This window comes from Artemia franciscana, chromosome 9 (genome assembly GCF_032884065.1).
Source record: "Artemia franciscana chromosome 9, ASM3288406v1, whole genome shotgun sequence".
Classification (NCBI taxonomy): Eukaryota; Metazoa; Arthropoda; class Branchiopoda; order Anostraca; family Artemiidae; genus Artemia; species Artemia franciscana.
Window position 1 is genome coordinate 35,191,191 of NC_088871.1, and position 13,623 is coordinate 35,204,813.

The following is a 13,623-nucleotide window of genomic DNA, read 5'->3' on the forward strand; positions in this document are numbered from 1 at the left end:
GGCAGTAGAACCTATTTTTGAGGCTGTATTTTGAATTTCTTATTGAACATTCTTGTACAATTCTTGTACAACTCCAATAACTTGGAATATTCTATTTTTCCGTCTCTGAATCTGGGTAATGCCTTCCAATTTGCAATAAGTTCGAATTCTCTTTTCTCTGAGATCTCTCTTTAGTTATGTTTCTTTTTGTATTCTTTAGAAATGCAATTATTTTTCCAATGATCTCTTCGTTTTCCTCATATTGTCATATCTGCCTAGTGCTTGTTATGGATATGGTTGTAATCGTTTCTTAGTAAAATGTCCATCACTGCCTTGCCTTTTGTTTGAATTTCTGGATACTGTAATAGCAAATGCATTGAAGTTTCAGGATCATTGCATTTCATCTGGATTTTCTGCATTTTCGTATAATTTCATCTAGAGTCCTAGGTTCATACAACTGAGCTATAATCCATTTTGTAATTCAATGACACATCCCAAAACTTTTGCTTTCTTGACATATTCCGGTATATTACTGTTCAGCATTAAGTCATATAGGTTTCCCAGCCTTTTCCTGATGAATACTATTGCCTTTGTTTTATGGGCAGAGAACTTCAGGTCGGTCTCCTTTGCCCATTCTTACAAACTCCTTATCACACGATTTGCATTCTCTTTAATGCAATACACATCTCTAATCATAACCCAAGTCATGTTGTCATCTGCTAATGTGACACCGTTTGACGTTTCACGGCTATTAGTTTGTACGAGTTTCATATATTGGCGGGAAGAATTTGATAACATAGATAGCGCTAACAAAAATTGTGGTTTAATACGAGTATAATTGTTATTGCGAAAAAAAAACAACAACTATACATTAGCTAGGAATATGAAACCGTATGATAAAATTTATCAAAAATTCTCTGTAGAAGTTTTATAACAGTTCGACTAATTATAAGTTTGTGGGCAAGTCTAATATTCTTGGCAGACGTTCAACCATTTTGCAAATGGAAGACAACACTTTAAATTGAGAAAGTTATTTGAAACAGTGAATGCTTGGATGTAAGAGTAGTTTGTCTTCAAAAAAGGTATTTAAATCCTAATAGTATGTAAACCTATACAAAGCTTTTATTTGACTATTTGCTTGTATTTAGCCTAGGTCTAACTTGTGTTGCCTGATTTCTCCATAGAATTAGGCCAGCAAGATTATTGTCATTTTATTTTAGAACCATAGTCTATGTCTTTTGGTGGCCTAACTACTTAGGCTAATTTATCCTATTTTATAACAGTAGCTCAGGCTAGACTAATTTATCCCATTTTCTTACAGTAACATAGACTCACCTACCTAGGAGGCTAGGGAATATTTTTGGCAGCAGGTGCAGGATTTGTTGTGGAACCATTTACATAATAGCTTATAAAGACCTTTACAGTAAAATTCCAGTTGATTGCCTTTTGGCTATCTCAGAAAGGGGTTAGGTTAGGAAAATGAAGCTTTCAGGGATGAGTCTAAAGGCTAAAGTATGTCCCAAGAAGGTATTTTGAACTACCTATCTCCATTTCTTCTCCCTCTAGAAGGCACTGACCTTTGATGACTTTTCAAAGTCTTTGTGTTATACAAGTGAAACCTTCTGCTTAATAAAATATATCTTCTGCTAAAATAAAGTACAACAAAACTGTTTTCAGCTTCACAACTTTGCCAAATCTTAATATATAAGGTTTAAAAGTTCTATAAATAGCCTACATTTCCTAAATTTAGAAAAAAAATCATTGATATGGCCTGAAATTCTAATCAAATAGCAGGAATTGCATTTTCAGAACTAATACTAGAGAAAAAAAGTGATAACTGAAAATTAAGGTAAAATATTGTTTTTTCAAAATTTCAATAGGCAAATTTGTCAAACCTGTCAAGTTGGCAAATTTCTAAGGCTTAGAAATTGTATGAAACCAAGAAATGAAATAATAAATAGAAAGAGAAAATCAAATAGGTGAAAAAACATGGATTTTGTCAGCCAGTAGCAAAATTTGACAACAAAAATCAAGCAAATATTTCAAAAAGGACCTCCATCAAGTCATCCTCAGTGCTCTAAAAAAAGAAAGAGAAAAAAGCAACAACAAAATCTAACCTTCCAAAGTGAACACTACAAGAGGAGAAAAGACACCAAATAAAAAATTAGTGAAAAATAGGTTTTCATTAGGTATGTGGACAGGTTGTCTTAAATTAGACTGGGCAAGAATATTGATAGTCTTTAAACATTAAGTTGTTATAAATTAGGCTTAAGGAAGTATCTCCCATGTCTCTATTTACATGGCTCTATTTATAGCCATATTTTCCCAGAGTGTATTTTTGGCCTTAGATTCATTACTGAATGTTTAATCTCCCTAACCTAACCCCTTTCCAAGATAACAAAAAGTAGCTAAATCAGAATTTTACTGGCCTGTACTATAAATTTTGTTAAGGATAGCTCCATTTAGGCTATATTTCTCACCAATTAGGATATGCAGGAATCCAAGATTATCCCTTGCTACTAAACAGCTAGGCTAGCAGTTTAACTTTTTATCACAACTCCTGAAATATAACAGCTGTTTAATTAGAATAAGAAGCTTAGCCCATAGAATAATTTCTATTTGTTTTAAGTTTTGATGCTGCTCCTCAATTTAAATTGAAAACTTTTTTTTCAAATTTAATTTCTGATTGCTTTTCAAATAATGTTGGGAAATCCACAATAAACCACATGATGTACACAAATTTAGAAAACAGCCAACCCCTTGGTCCAAGGTTTAACTCTGGGATTAGATTAAACCTGGTAAAAGCAGTATAGTTTAGTCTGCTTTCTTTTCTATTTTTTTTTTTTTGGTTTTTATTTTTCTACTTTTATAAGGTTTTCTACATTTATTATGTCCCATCTAGTATCTCTCTTTTGTCTGCAGGTAAGTATATGAATGATCCCTTTTACACAGAACTTAACATATTTTTATATTAAGAGAGGATATGTCACACAGAAGTATCCATATTACAGGCTTTGTTCAAACACATTCCTCACAATGAAGGAAGATTGTTTGAGTAACCCACTTTTTTACAAATTTACATTGGAAAATACCATTTGTTCTGGTTTGCTCATTAGAAAAAAAGAAATCCCTAGATTTTGGAATACTTTTTCCACCCCTCCCCCTAGATTTCTTTAGTGAATGAACACTCCTGGATGTTCAAGTAATTGGAATATGTACTTGAGAAATATTTTGTTTATATTGTTGAATGTTTTATTCTCACTAGAATGGGACTTTTTATGTTTTCTTTTGACTATTCTTTTTATTTTTTTTCTAATTTTGACTTACTGTTTATTTAGTATTACTTGCTTTCTCACTTTTGTTCAAAATTATCTCTTGTATTTCAAAACTTTCTTAGACCTGGAACAAAGAATTTATCCAGAAATAAAGTTCCTTCTGTGGCATTTTCTACTTTGAGATGACTTACAAATACCATATATACACCATAATTGCATAACTACATACACCATATATTACACCATAATTGCATAACTTACAGCCCTTTCCCCAGGGACTATGGAGGATCATAACATCATCAAAAGCTTACTTTTGGACCTTTGAACTACACTCAATCAAATGGCTATCTCAAATTTCGATTGGACAACTTTGGGGCAAATGGGGGGGGGGAGATGCCCTCCAATCTTTTTAGTAAGTTAAAAAGGAAACTAGAACTTATACTTTCCATTCAAATGATCCCTTTGCTGATCTTCTAGGACCTTTGGTTCAATAAAATCACCTGTGAAAAAAAAAAAAAAAAAATAGAAATACACATCACACATGATCTTTCTTCTGGCAAAAAAAAAAAAATCGACATTTTTGTAGATAGAAGCTTGAAATCTCCACAGTATGGTTTTTGGATACACTGAGTATGATGGTATGATTTTCAACAAAATTCCTTGACTTTTTGGGGTAGACTTTAAATCATACATATTTGGATTCAGCATAATAAGTCAATTCTCTTGACACATCTATTGATATCAAAATCTGGTGTTTAGAGTTTGGTTACCCTTGAGCTGTTATGCTCCTTATTACAGCTTGTTATGACAACTGTTTGAAATAGAATTTATAATGACCCCCCATACCTTTAACAGGTTAAACAAGTACTCTACTGCCTGAACTAATAATAATGTGGTATAATCAAACAGTTTGTGGTGATGAATTGTAGGAAGGAGCAATCCTGCACAATAGTAACCAAAACTTTAAAAAATGGGATTTTGATACTAATAGATACATCAAAAGAATCGAATTTTATATGCTGCTTTAGAATATATAAGTTTCATCAAGTCTAGTCTTAGTTATCAAAAGTTACGAGCCTGAGAAAATTTGCCTTATTTTGGAAAATAGGGGAAAACACACCATAAAAGTAATATAATTTTAACAAAAATCACACCATCACATTCAGCATATCAAAGAACCCTACTGTAGAATTTTCAAGCTCCTATCTACAAAAATGTGGAATCTTCGTATTTTTTGCCAGAAGACCAATCATGTTTATTGTTTTTTTTTTCTTTTCCCCAGGGGTGATCGATTTGACCAAGTGGCCCTAAAATGTTGCGAGAGGGCTCATTCTCACAGAAATTAAAAGTTCTAGTGCCCTTTTTAAGTGACCAAAAATATTGGAGGGCACCTAGACCCCCTCCCACGCTCATTTTTTCCCAAAGTCAATGGGTCAAAATTCTGAGATATCTATTTTGTTCAGCATGGCTGAAAAAACTAATAATTATTTCTTTGGGGATGACTTATTCCCTCACAGTCCCCGGGGGAGGGGCTACAAGTTACAAACTTTGATCAGTGTTTACATATAGTAATGGTTATTGGGAAGTGTAGAGACGTTTTCAGGGGAATTTTTTTCTTGAATAGAGAGGAGGTTACATGGGAGGATTTTTCCATGGAGGAATTTGTCATGGGAGGAGAGAATTTCCATGAAGGGGGCACAGGATTTTCTAATATTATTTAAAACAAAAAACAATGCAATGAAAAGATAAATATGAAAAAGTGTTTCAACTGAAAATCAGGAGCAGCATTAAAACAAAACGAACGGAAATTATTACTCATATGAGGGGTTCATCTCCTCCTAAATACCTGCTCTTTACGCTAAAGTATCTTTAGTAATTTCAACTATTTCTTCTACGGCCTTTGTGTTTCAGGGGTCATTCTTAAAGAATTGGGACACAATTTAAGCTTTAGTGTAAAGAGCAAGGTATTAAAGAGGAGGAAAACCCCCTCATATACGTAATAAAAATATACGAATATAGAAGTTCGTTACAATAGTTAATTCGGAAGTTACGTATATTTTTTATTAATAAAAACGTCCGTAAGAAATTAAAAGTTCTAGTTGCCTTTTTAAGTAACCAAAAGATTGAAGAGCAACTAAGCCTCCTCCCCCACTCCTTTTTCTCAAAATCGTCCGATCGAAACTAAGAAAAAGCCATTTAGCCAAAAAAAAAAAAAAAAAAAAAAATGCAAATTTCGTTCTAAGTATTCATGTGCGGAGAGCCAAAATCAAAACATGCATTAATTCAAAAACGTTCAGAAATTAAATACAAAAACAAGTCTTTTTTAACTGAAAGTAAGAAGCGACATTAAAACTTAAAACGAACAGAAATTACTCCGTATATGAAAGGGGCTGTTCCCTCCTCAACGCCCCGCTCTTTATGCTAAAGTTTTTCACTGTTTTAAAAAGTAGATTTGAGAGAAAAATTCAAACTTTAGCGCAATGAGCGGGGCTTTGAGGAGGGAACACCAACTGGCAATGGTAAACTTTTTATCAACTGGTGAAAGAACTGAGATTTTTAAAATGGCGTTAAAAATCTTAAGTTTTAAAATGTTTTAAAGTGGCGTATCATGAATGGATTTTCCTACGAAAAACGGATTTTATATGCTTCGATCGGTTCGTTAAGGCCTATTTATCCTTGACGCAAAAATCTCTCCTATTTGGTTCAAAAGTAGATTTTCTTGTAACATACGAACTTTCTAATATCACCACTTAGAAAGGAGCAAAGTAAAAGCTCCAAATTCTTTGGCGATTGCGCCCGGTAACCAAAGTACATTTTAAGCACTTTTTGATTTTAGTCCAACTTGCGGTTTGAAACTGATGCCTGCCAGCTAGAATAGAGCGTTCTGGTTGAAAGCAAAAACATGGCTCAATGATACAAAGACTTAGTTATCTAACTTCAAATAGTCCTTTTCAACATAGACTGTAGAACACCACTTCATATTCACGATTGGCTCGCTCACTAGCAAACACCCTCCTTTTTGGTCCCAGGCAAGAGGTAGGCTATACGCAGCTTTCCAATAATGTAATGTCATATTCATCAATTCGGCCTGTGGTGCATACTTCCCGTAAAAACCGTGTAGTTTTGACCCTTACCCGCCTTACCTCTTTCTAGCAATAAGCTGAAACCAGCAGACTAGGGAAGACCGACAAAACCAAAGTGTTGCTCTGCAACACAAATAGCGCGATATACAGTCGTAATTCCATGTGGCGTTCCAGGACCTAACACACCATCTGTGTGTCAAAATAGAGGCCATATCTGTTTCAGAGTTTCCCCTTGATAATACTTTTCAATGAGATAGACTCTAACCCTCTATTGTGGACATTGCAGGCAAAGAGTGACACTTTTTGCTGCAAGCTTTAGCCTAAAATTAAGGGAAAGGATCCAAAATATCCCATAGCATATCAAAGTGTTTGTTGAATAGCTATCAAAAGACATTTTTTCTCAACAATCTAGTTCTGTTTGCCAAGTCCGGAAATTCCGCTCCATTCCGGAAATGGCACCCAAAAGTGGCACATTTCCATGCCATATAAAACTCAAGACGATGCACTCTCAATGCCGATGTAGAAGAAGCACGCGGCAATTAACATTCGCTTTCATATAAATCCTTTATTCGTCACTCTAGAACCATCTGTAAATCCAACGACAAAAAAAAAAAGAAAAAAAGGAAAGGAAACACGTCAATGCTATTCATGCAAAAATAGTCTTCTCTTGTTTTTCAAGATGGTGGATTGTAAACCTCCAATAAAGAGTTATAGACAATGATGTAATCTTTATCTCAATTTAACGTAATGCTCATGCTCTTTTTTGAAATGCTCAAAAGAATTCTTGTGATTACACATCATTGTTCAGCAGAATCTAGATTTCAAAATCAAACAAATTATATATTTTTCGAAACTTTACTTTTTAAATTTAATTTACTAAGAGTCTCGCTAATTACTATGCTGCAGGGGTAGCTGCAGCCATGCGAAAGTTAGTCTATTTTTTTTCAAAACTTGATTTGGTATAAATATCAGCTGACTGCCAGGTGTGCTGGCCTCAATCCAAAAGAATTCAACTTATGTAAGCATTTAACGATCGATGTCAGTGTTGCCAATGAGATTTATTTCCAACGTTAAGGGGCGAACGGTGTCTACACGGAACAAGCATACAATCACAGAGAAACCGTCCCGTACTTTATGTACGGGGGAGATTTTCATAGGGTGGATTTCGGCGGGGGATTTCCTTCCCCTGGGGGGGATTTTCCAAGGAGGGAAAACACTAGCCCCAATTTTCCTCCCTCCATTTTCCTAAAAACATTATTAAAACTTTGGTTCCTATAGGCTATGGTTCGCTCTATACTGCGATGCAGCTATTGCTGTAGCCAAGATTAATATATATATATATATATATATATATATATATATATATATATATATATATATATATATATATATATATATATATATATATATATATATATATATATATATGTATATATACTCGTAAATTTAAATAGAAAGTGGAAAACCTTATGCAAAACCTTATGATTCCTAGGAAATCAGATGATTTTTGAATCCAAAGAATTTTACTTCCTTGACCAAATGAGAAAACTGTTCAATGACATTATTCAAATGCTAAGAACTAACTGATAATCTTTTGGAAAAATTAAGAAAATTTGCAATTACTATCATAGTTGTGATCGGATGAATGGATGGATTTTGAGAGTAATGATATTGTATTTTGCTTACGGAAGCTGAGAAGTATTGCACGGATCCTTTGGTTTCGTAAGGATAACTATCCCTTTGTCAAGATGCATCTTGGTCACCCTTAGTTAAAAAACGCGAATATCTCAAATAGTAGCCTCTAAAGCATGTCACATATTGGGATTCCACCTAATTTATAATTTGTTTATTCATATATAATCAAGCTTGTGGGAATCTTGTAACATGGTACTGTGAGAGGATTTGGAGGTGGTCACTGTAACGCTGTGAATTGGACTCCACTCTCTATATCATAACCTTTACTGATCACAAATTATTTGCTATCTTCTTAAAACCTACAGAAAAAGAAAGCCCCCAGACACAAATTCACACTTGTGATTCCCCTAAGATGATATTACTGAATTGCCGCATCAGGCCAGATGCTCTGTGCTGTACTGGGAAAGGGGTATTCTACTGTTACACCCAAATGGGTATTCCTTATCTTACTTTTCTCCTTCTGTCAGGTTTTTTTTTTTTTTTTTTTTTTTTTTTTTTTAATGTGTGTGCTGTTGCATTGGTGATTTCTCTTTTCATGATAATAAAACAATGTGGACTTATTGGAGAAGAAAATAGGTACGCATAAGGAAGTCTTGAGAAATCTGTACCATGCAAGATGAAGGTAGTTTTTATTCATAAGTAGCTACACTACTTACGATTTATATGTCGCAGTAGGGACGCCAATTGGGGAACAGGGAGGTAGACAATTTACCACTTGATTTTGAAAAATATATTTCTCTGGTACAGTATTTTCTTGAAAAATGCAATTTTTGGTAATCGAAAGAAGATTTTTCAATCGTTTTCCCGCTCTACTTGTAATTTAACCTGAATAACCTAGAACTGAAATTATGTTTTTCTTTCGAATAGTTTGTTTTTCTGTATATGATGTTTGCACACGAGGATTGCAAAATGTTCATTATCAACGGTATAAATTTACTTTCCAATCATCTCTGAAATCCCCCCTTCACGGTTTTTAATTCCTTTCCTAACTGGCAGAATTTTCATTGATATATATATCTTGCCCCTCCCCTCAAGTTTCAAAAATATCGACATAAGAAAATTTGAACAGAAGTAAACTGTTCAAATTCTATATCTGGACTGTAGAACTTAGCAATACCACCGACGTTGCTCATTATCTGTCGTAATTTCGCAAAACGCTTTATTTTAAATTAGAGGGAAATTTGGACATAGAAAAAGTTGTAAAACTAGTCATTTTGGCCCTACAGCTAAATATCAAATCCTCTTGGCAACGCTGAATAAGTTCTCCCGTCTGCGAAGTCCCACCTCTTTTATCCAACGAAAGAGAAGACCGATAGCTCAACTATTGAGATTCGGCATCCTCTAGTTAGTTTCTTCTTCTTTTGCAATATTTTTGTGATTAAAACTATTTCGTTTGAGGATGCACATGTTAAAAGTGAATGGTTTTAAAATAGTTCAGTTAATGACTTACCGAATTTTAACTATTGCCTTCAAAAGTGGCTTAATTCACAAGATATCACAAGAATTTGTTCAAAGGTAAAGAAAGGATTTGTTTCACTATCTTGTAGAGCAGCAGCCATTTTAATCCTATTTTCCTATTGGCTTTAATACTTTTGTAAGGGCGGAGCTTATGTGCATAATGAAGGTCAGTGACTAAGTGTTGCATTCAGCGACAATTGCATCTTAAATTTTGCATCCTTGTACATTTTCAATCATTTTTATACAGAAGCATGGAATTTATCGTTAATTATTTTGAATTAAGTCATATAATGGAAAGAGAGATAAAATTACTTCGATTATTTCAGAGAAACTGTCTTAGTTTTCTTGGTGTTAGTCAGAGGAAGTATCGGTAAATGTGTCCAAGTGCTCTAAAGTGCGCATTACTGCATATAGCAAGATTCTGACGATCGTATATTGTTTCTTTGTCATTGTTAGAGAAGCGCACACATTTTTTAGGTTTCTAAAATCTCCCTTTAATGAGACTAAAAATGCGTAAAGTGGCCTTGCTTACAGATAACATTACCTATAGAGTGAAGCTTATTAGTCCACGAGCCCCGTGGGCAGCGGGGTGAGGTCTGTATACTATATTTATTCAACAAAGAGTGATAAAACTAAAAAAACAACCTCAAACGAGGTTTATAAGATAAATATAGAATACAGTCCTCGCCCTGCTGCCCGCAGGGCTCATGGACTAGTACGCTTCGCTTTATAGGTAATGTTACCTGTAAGCAAACCCACTTTACATATTTTTAGTTTGTCCCATGGACGAGGAAGGTCAACGAGAAATGGATGCGCTTCTCTAATAATCACAAAGAAACATATGCGATCATCAGAATCTTGCTATATGCAGTAATACGCACTTTAGAGCACTTGGAACAAAAGTAAACATTTACCGTAACATCAAATAATTGCGGGGGCACCAATGTCTAATTCAGACTTTTTTTTATAGGACATTCGGTACAGATGGAGTACCTAATTAGTAATGTAAGAGATTAAAAAAATGAAGGTCTAGAATACCTAGAGTTTAGTTTTTTTTTCATTTGAAAAGGGAACTAGGCTTAAACCACGCTTTGAGTGCTTAACCTATTCTGCTTTTAATCAAGGGGCCTTAAACTGAACTATTTCGTGCCACCAGGTTTACCTTAACCTGTGGAGCTACATCCACGTCTCCTGCTGGGCAGTATCCAAGGGGATGTCTTTTGGGATAGATACCCCTGCTCCCCAAAAAGTTGAAAGGTACACTAATTACAAGAAGAGAAAATACTAATTTGGCACCCCTCCAAACATTAATTGTTCATCTATTCCCCGATCTTTGGTCCTTTTCCTGTCCCTCTGAAACAAGTTTGTACAGAACAGACATCAAAGTATGGAAAGAAAAACATGGATTTCGTTTTAGAAAATATTATTTATACGAACAAATTGGCGTTAGGATTTTTGATGCTTGGATTTTTTTTTTTTTTTCACAGTAAACATTATAACTTCCTGGGTATATTTTGAGATAGTAGAATCCAGTTATTTCACAATTTCTTGGAGCAAAATAGTGTATAATCGTTTTTATTTATTTTGCTTGTACATTTTTTATATATTCTCAAATTTGGAGATATTGTTTAAGGTTTTTTTTTATCACAGGTATAATTTCGATTTAACCTTCCATGGCTTCAAGACCAAAAAGTGCCAAATTCCATTAAATTTAGAAAAGTATTGTTCTAAACGACTAACAACATTTTATCCCCCCTTCCCCACCGGAAATTCATGCCAGACTAACAACTTCGAAAACATTTGGAGACAAGTGCAGTCTTAGCATATCCTGGGAGTTGGATTGTCAGTTCTTTTTGACAAAAGTTAAAAAATATTGGCTCTCTTTTTTTTGCAAGGGTTTTTTAACCCTATTATCTAAATTGGACTATGTTCTTCAATACAAACAAAAACTGTCACTTGACTGTTGTTATTTAACTAATGATAGGATCTGAAATTCCATTAACCTTTCGCTGTCTTAGAATTGTTAAGATTTTGTACGGAGCCTAAGTCTCAATATTATCTATATTCAAGACCTTTCTTGTTCCCAGTTTTATAATTTAATTTTTATTTACCTGTAGACAGGAAATAATTTCTCAAACTTATTTGTAGCTTACATAGTTATTGCGAAATAAATCAATTCCCTTCCCTTTAGACTTTGAAAAAACACATCTTTTTGTGTTTTCATTGACAAATACTTTTTTGTATTTCCATTAGGAAACTGAAAAAAAAAATAAATATACCTCTAGATTAAAAAAAAAAAACGTTTTGCCCTTTCCTCAGTTTGGTAAATTTACATCACTGGGGCGGTCGTGGTCAAGGTTTTTTAAAGACGATTGAATTAGTTATTTTCTAGTTCAATTGTGACGTTGTACGGGTGGTGAATTAATTATTCTCCGGATTCCACTTAGCCTAAGGGTGCCCCTTCCCTCCTACAAGAATTTTGAATATTAGCGCATTGAAATAGGTTAATTTATAGGTAACCAACTTCAGAGTTTATACTTCCTTCTTTACAGTACATCTAATTGCGTCAATGACAGCACTAACATATGAATTTGATTATTACTCTCAATTTAAAATTCGATTTCATTTTTTGGACATAAGACTAAACCAAGAACTTGGCTGGTTTTCAATACTTGATCTAACGCATGCGTGTATTAGTGGTCCTCCCATTTCCACCCACTAGCCGGGAGCTACGAGGACGGCACCGCTCAGGTTCTTGGCGTTTGCCCCGTTCATAGTTTCAAGTTTTTCTTGGATTCAATGTGTTGAAAAATGGTGAATTGTTGAGAGATGGGTTTATTTGCATAGTTTTGTATTAAACAAGGTTAGTTTCGTTACATTCTCAACATTATTAAACTAATTACAAATAGCCCATTGTATGCTAGACTGTACACTTAGCTCGGTCTAGCCTATATTTCTCCTTCTTTGTAGCCTAGTTGTGATGAAATATAGGCTAGGGCTGCTTATAGGACAGAGATCAGTTAGGAAAAAAGAAATGTACCATTTGTCTCTCCATTTAATGTTCTTTTTAAATGTAATAATCCCTGCTGTTTCAGTTGTTTCCTACCCCCCCCCTCTAAAGTGGCCAGATAAACCCCTCAACTATACACTAAATCTACTGATTATCATTCTGAACTATGCTATATAATAATAAAAGGGTAGTAGGCTTACCATTCAAGGCAAGCTGAACTTTTCGTGGTCAACCACTTCTACCTTAAATTACCTTAAATTACCTTAAATCGCACTGGCCGGCGAATAAGGTTGGGTGAACATCCTGTAGATTCGCCGGTTGAGTGATGGAGGTGGAAGTGCGTTGTCTAGTTCCGTTGAGTAGATCCACTGGCCTCCCAGTGTAGTTTCCACTCCATCGCTGCCCAGTCTCGGTCAATTGCTTTTTTGAAGTTGTCAACAGTTTTGGACTGAACTGTTTCTTCACTAAGGGAATTCCACAGTGGAACAGCACGAGTTGAGAAGAAGTTGGAACGTTCTCTCCGTGAGCTTCTTTGTTGCTGGAGCTTCTTGGTGTGGCCCCGGGTGTGGCTAGAGAGCGACTTATTAAAAAGCCCTGGTGTGACACCATTCTCCAGCAGCTTGTGGGTCAGGATTGCATCTCCGCGTTTCCTCCTGTACGTCAGGGTTGGGAGCTTGAGTTTCTTGAGGCGTTCAGGGTACGAGAGGTTCTTACATTTGGTTGGTAGTTTTGTAGCCCTCCGCTGAACGCTCTCAAGGATCATCTTGTCCACGACATAGTGGGGAACGGCAAGAGAGACTCCATACTCAAGTTGCGGTCTGACCAGTCCTGTATATAGCTTCCTGATTGTCCTGGGAGATCTACTGGTGATATTACGTCTGATGAGACCAAGGGACCTGTTGCCTTTTGCAGCTAGGTATTTGCTGTGACTATGGAATTTCATTTTGTCATCAACAATGACCCCAAGGTCTCTTTCTTCGGTGACAGTTTCCAAAGTTATGAGCTTCCCAGTACGATCTGTCATTGTATATGTCATTCCTGGGTTCTTAGGGCCAAGATGTAGGACTTTGCACTTTTCAGCATTAAACTCGAGGGACCAGGAAGAGGACCAGTTGTTGAGGGT

General features: G+C 35.2%; 1 protein-coding gene across 3 annotated transcripts in view; it reads left to right on the top strand.

The window, feature by feature from the left end:
- The first annotated feature begins 849 nt into the window (after window positions 1-849).
- Window positions 850-13,623, top strand: part of LOC136031333 (paired amphipathic helix protein Sin3a-like) — a 110,187-nt gene continuing 97,413 nt past the window's right edge. The window contains exon 1 of one of the 3 annotated variants that reach the window (XM_065710817.1): window positions 850-1,061. The gene's annotated coding sequence lies outside the window, so the exon portion shown is untranslated. Of the gene's footprint in view, window positions 1,062-9,360; window positions 9,548-12,135; window positions 12,354-13,623 lie in introns of those variants that run through there. The other 2 variants (XM_065710819.1, XM_065710818.1) reach the window with 2 other exon arrangements.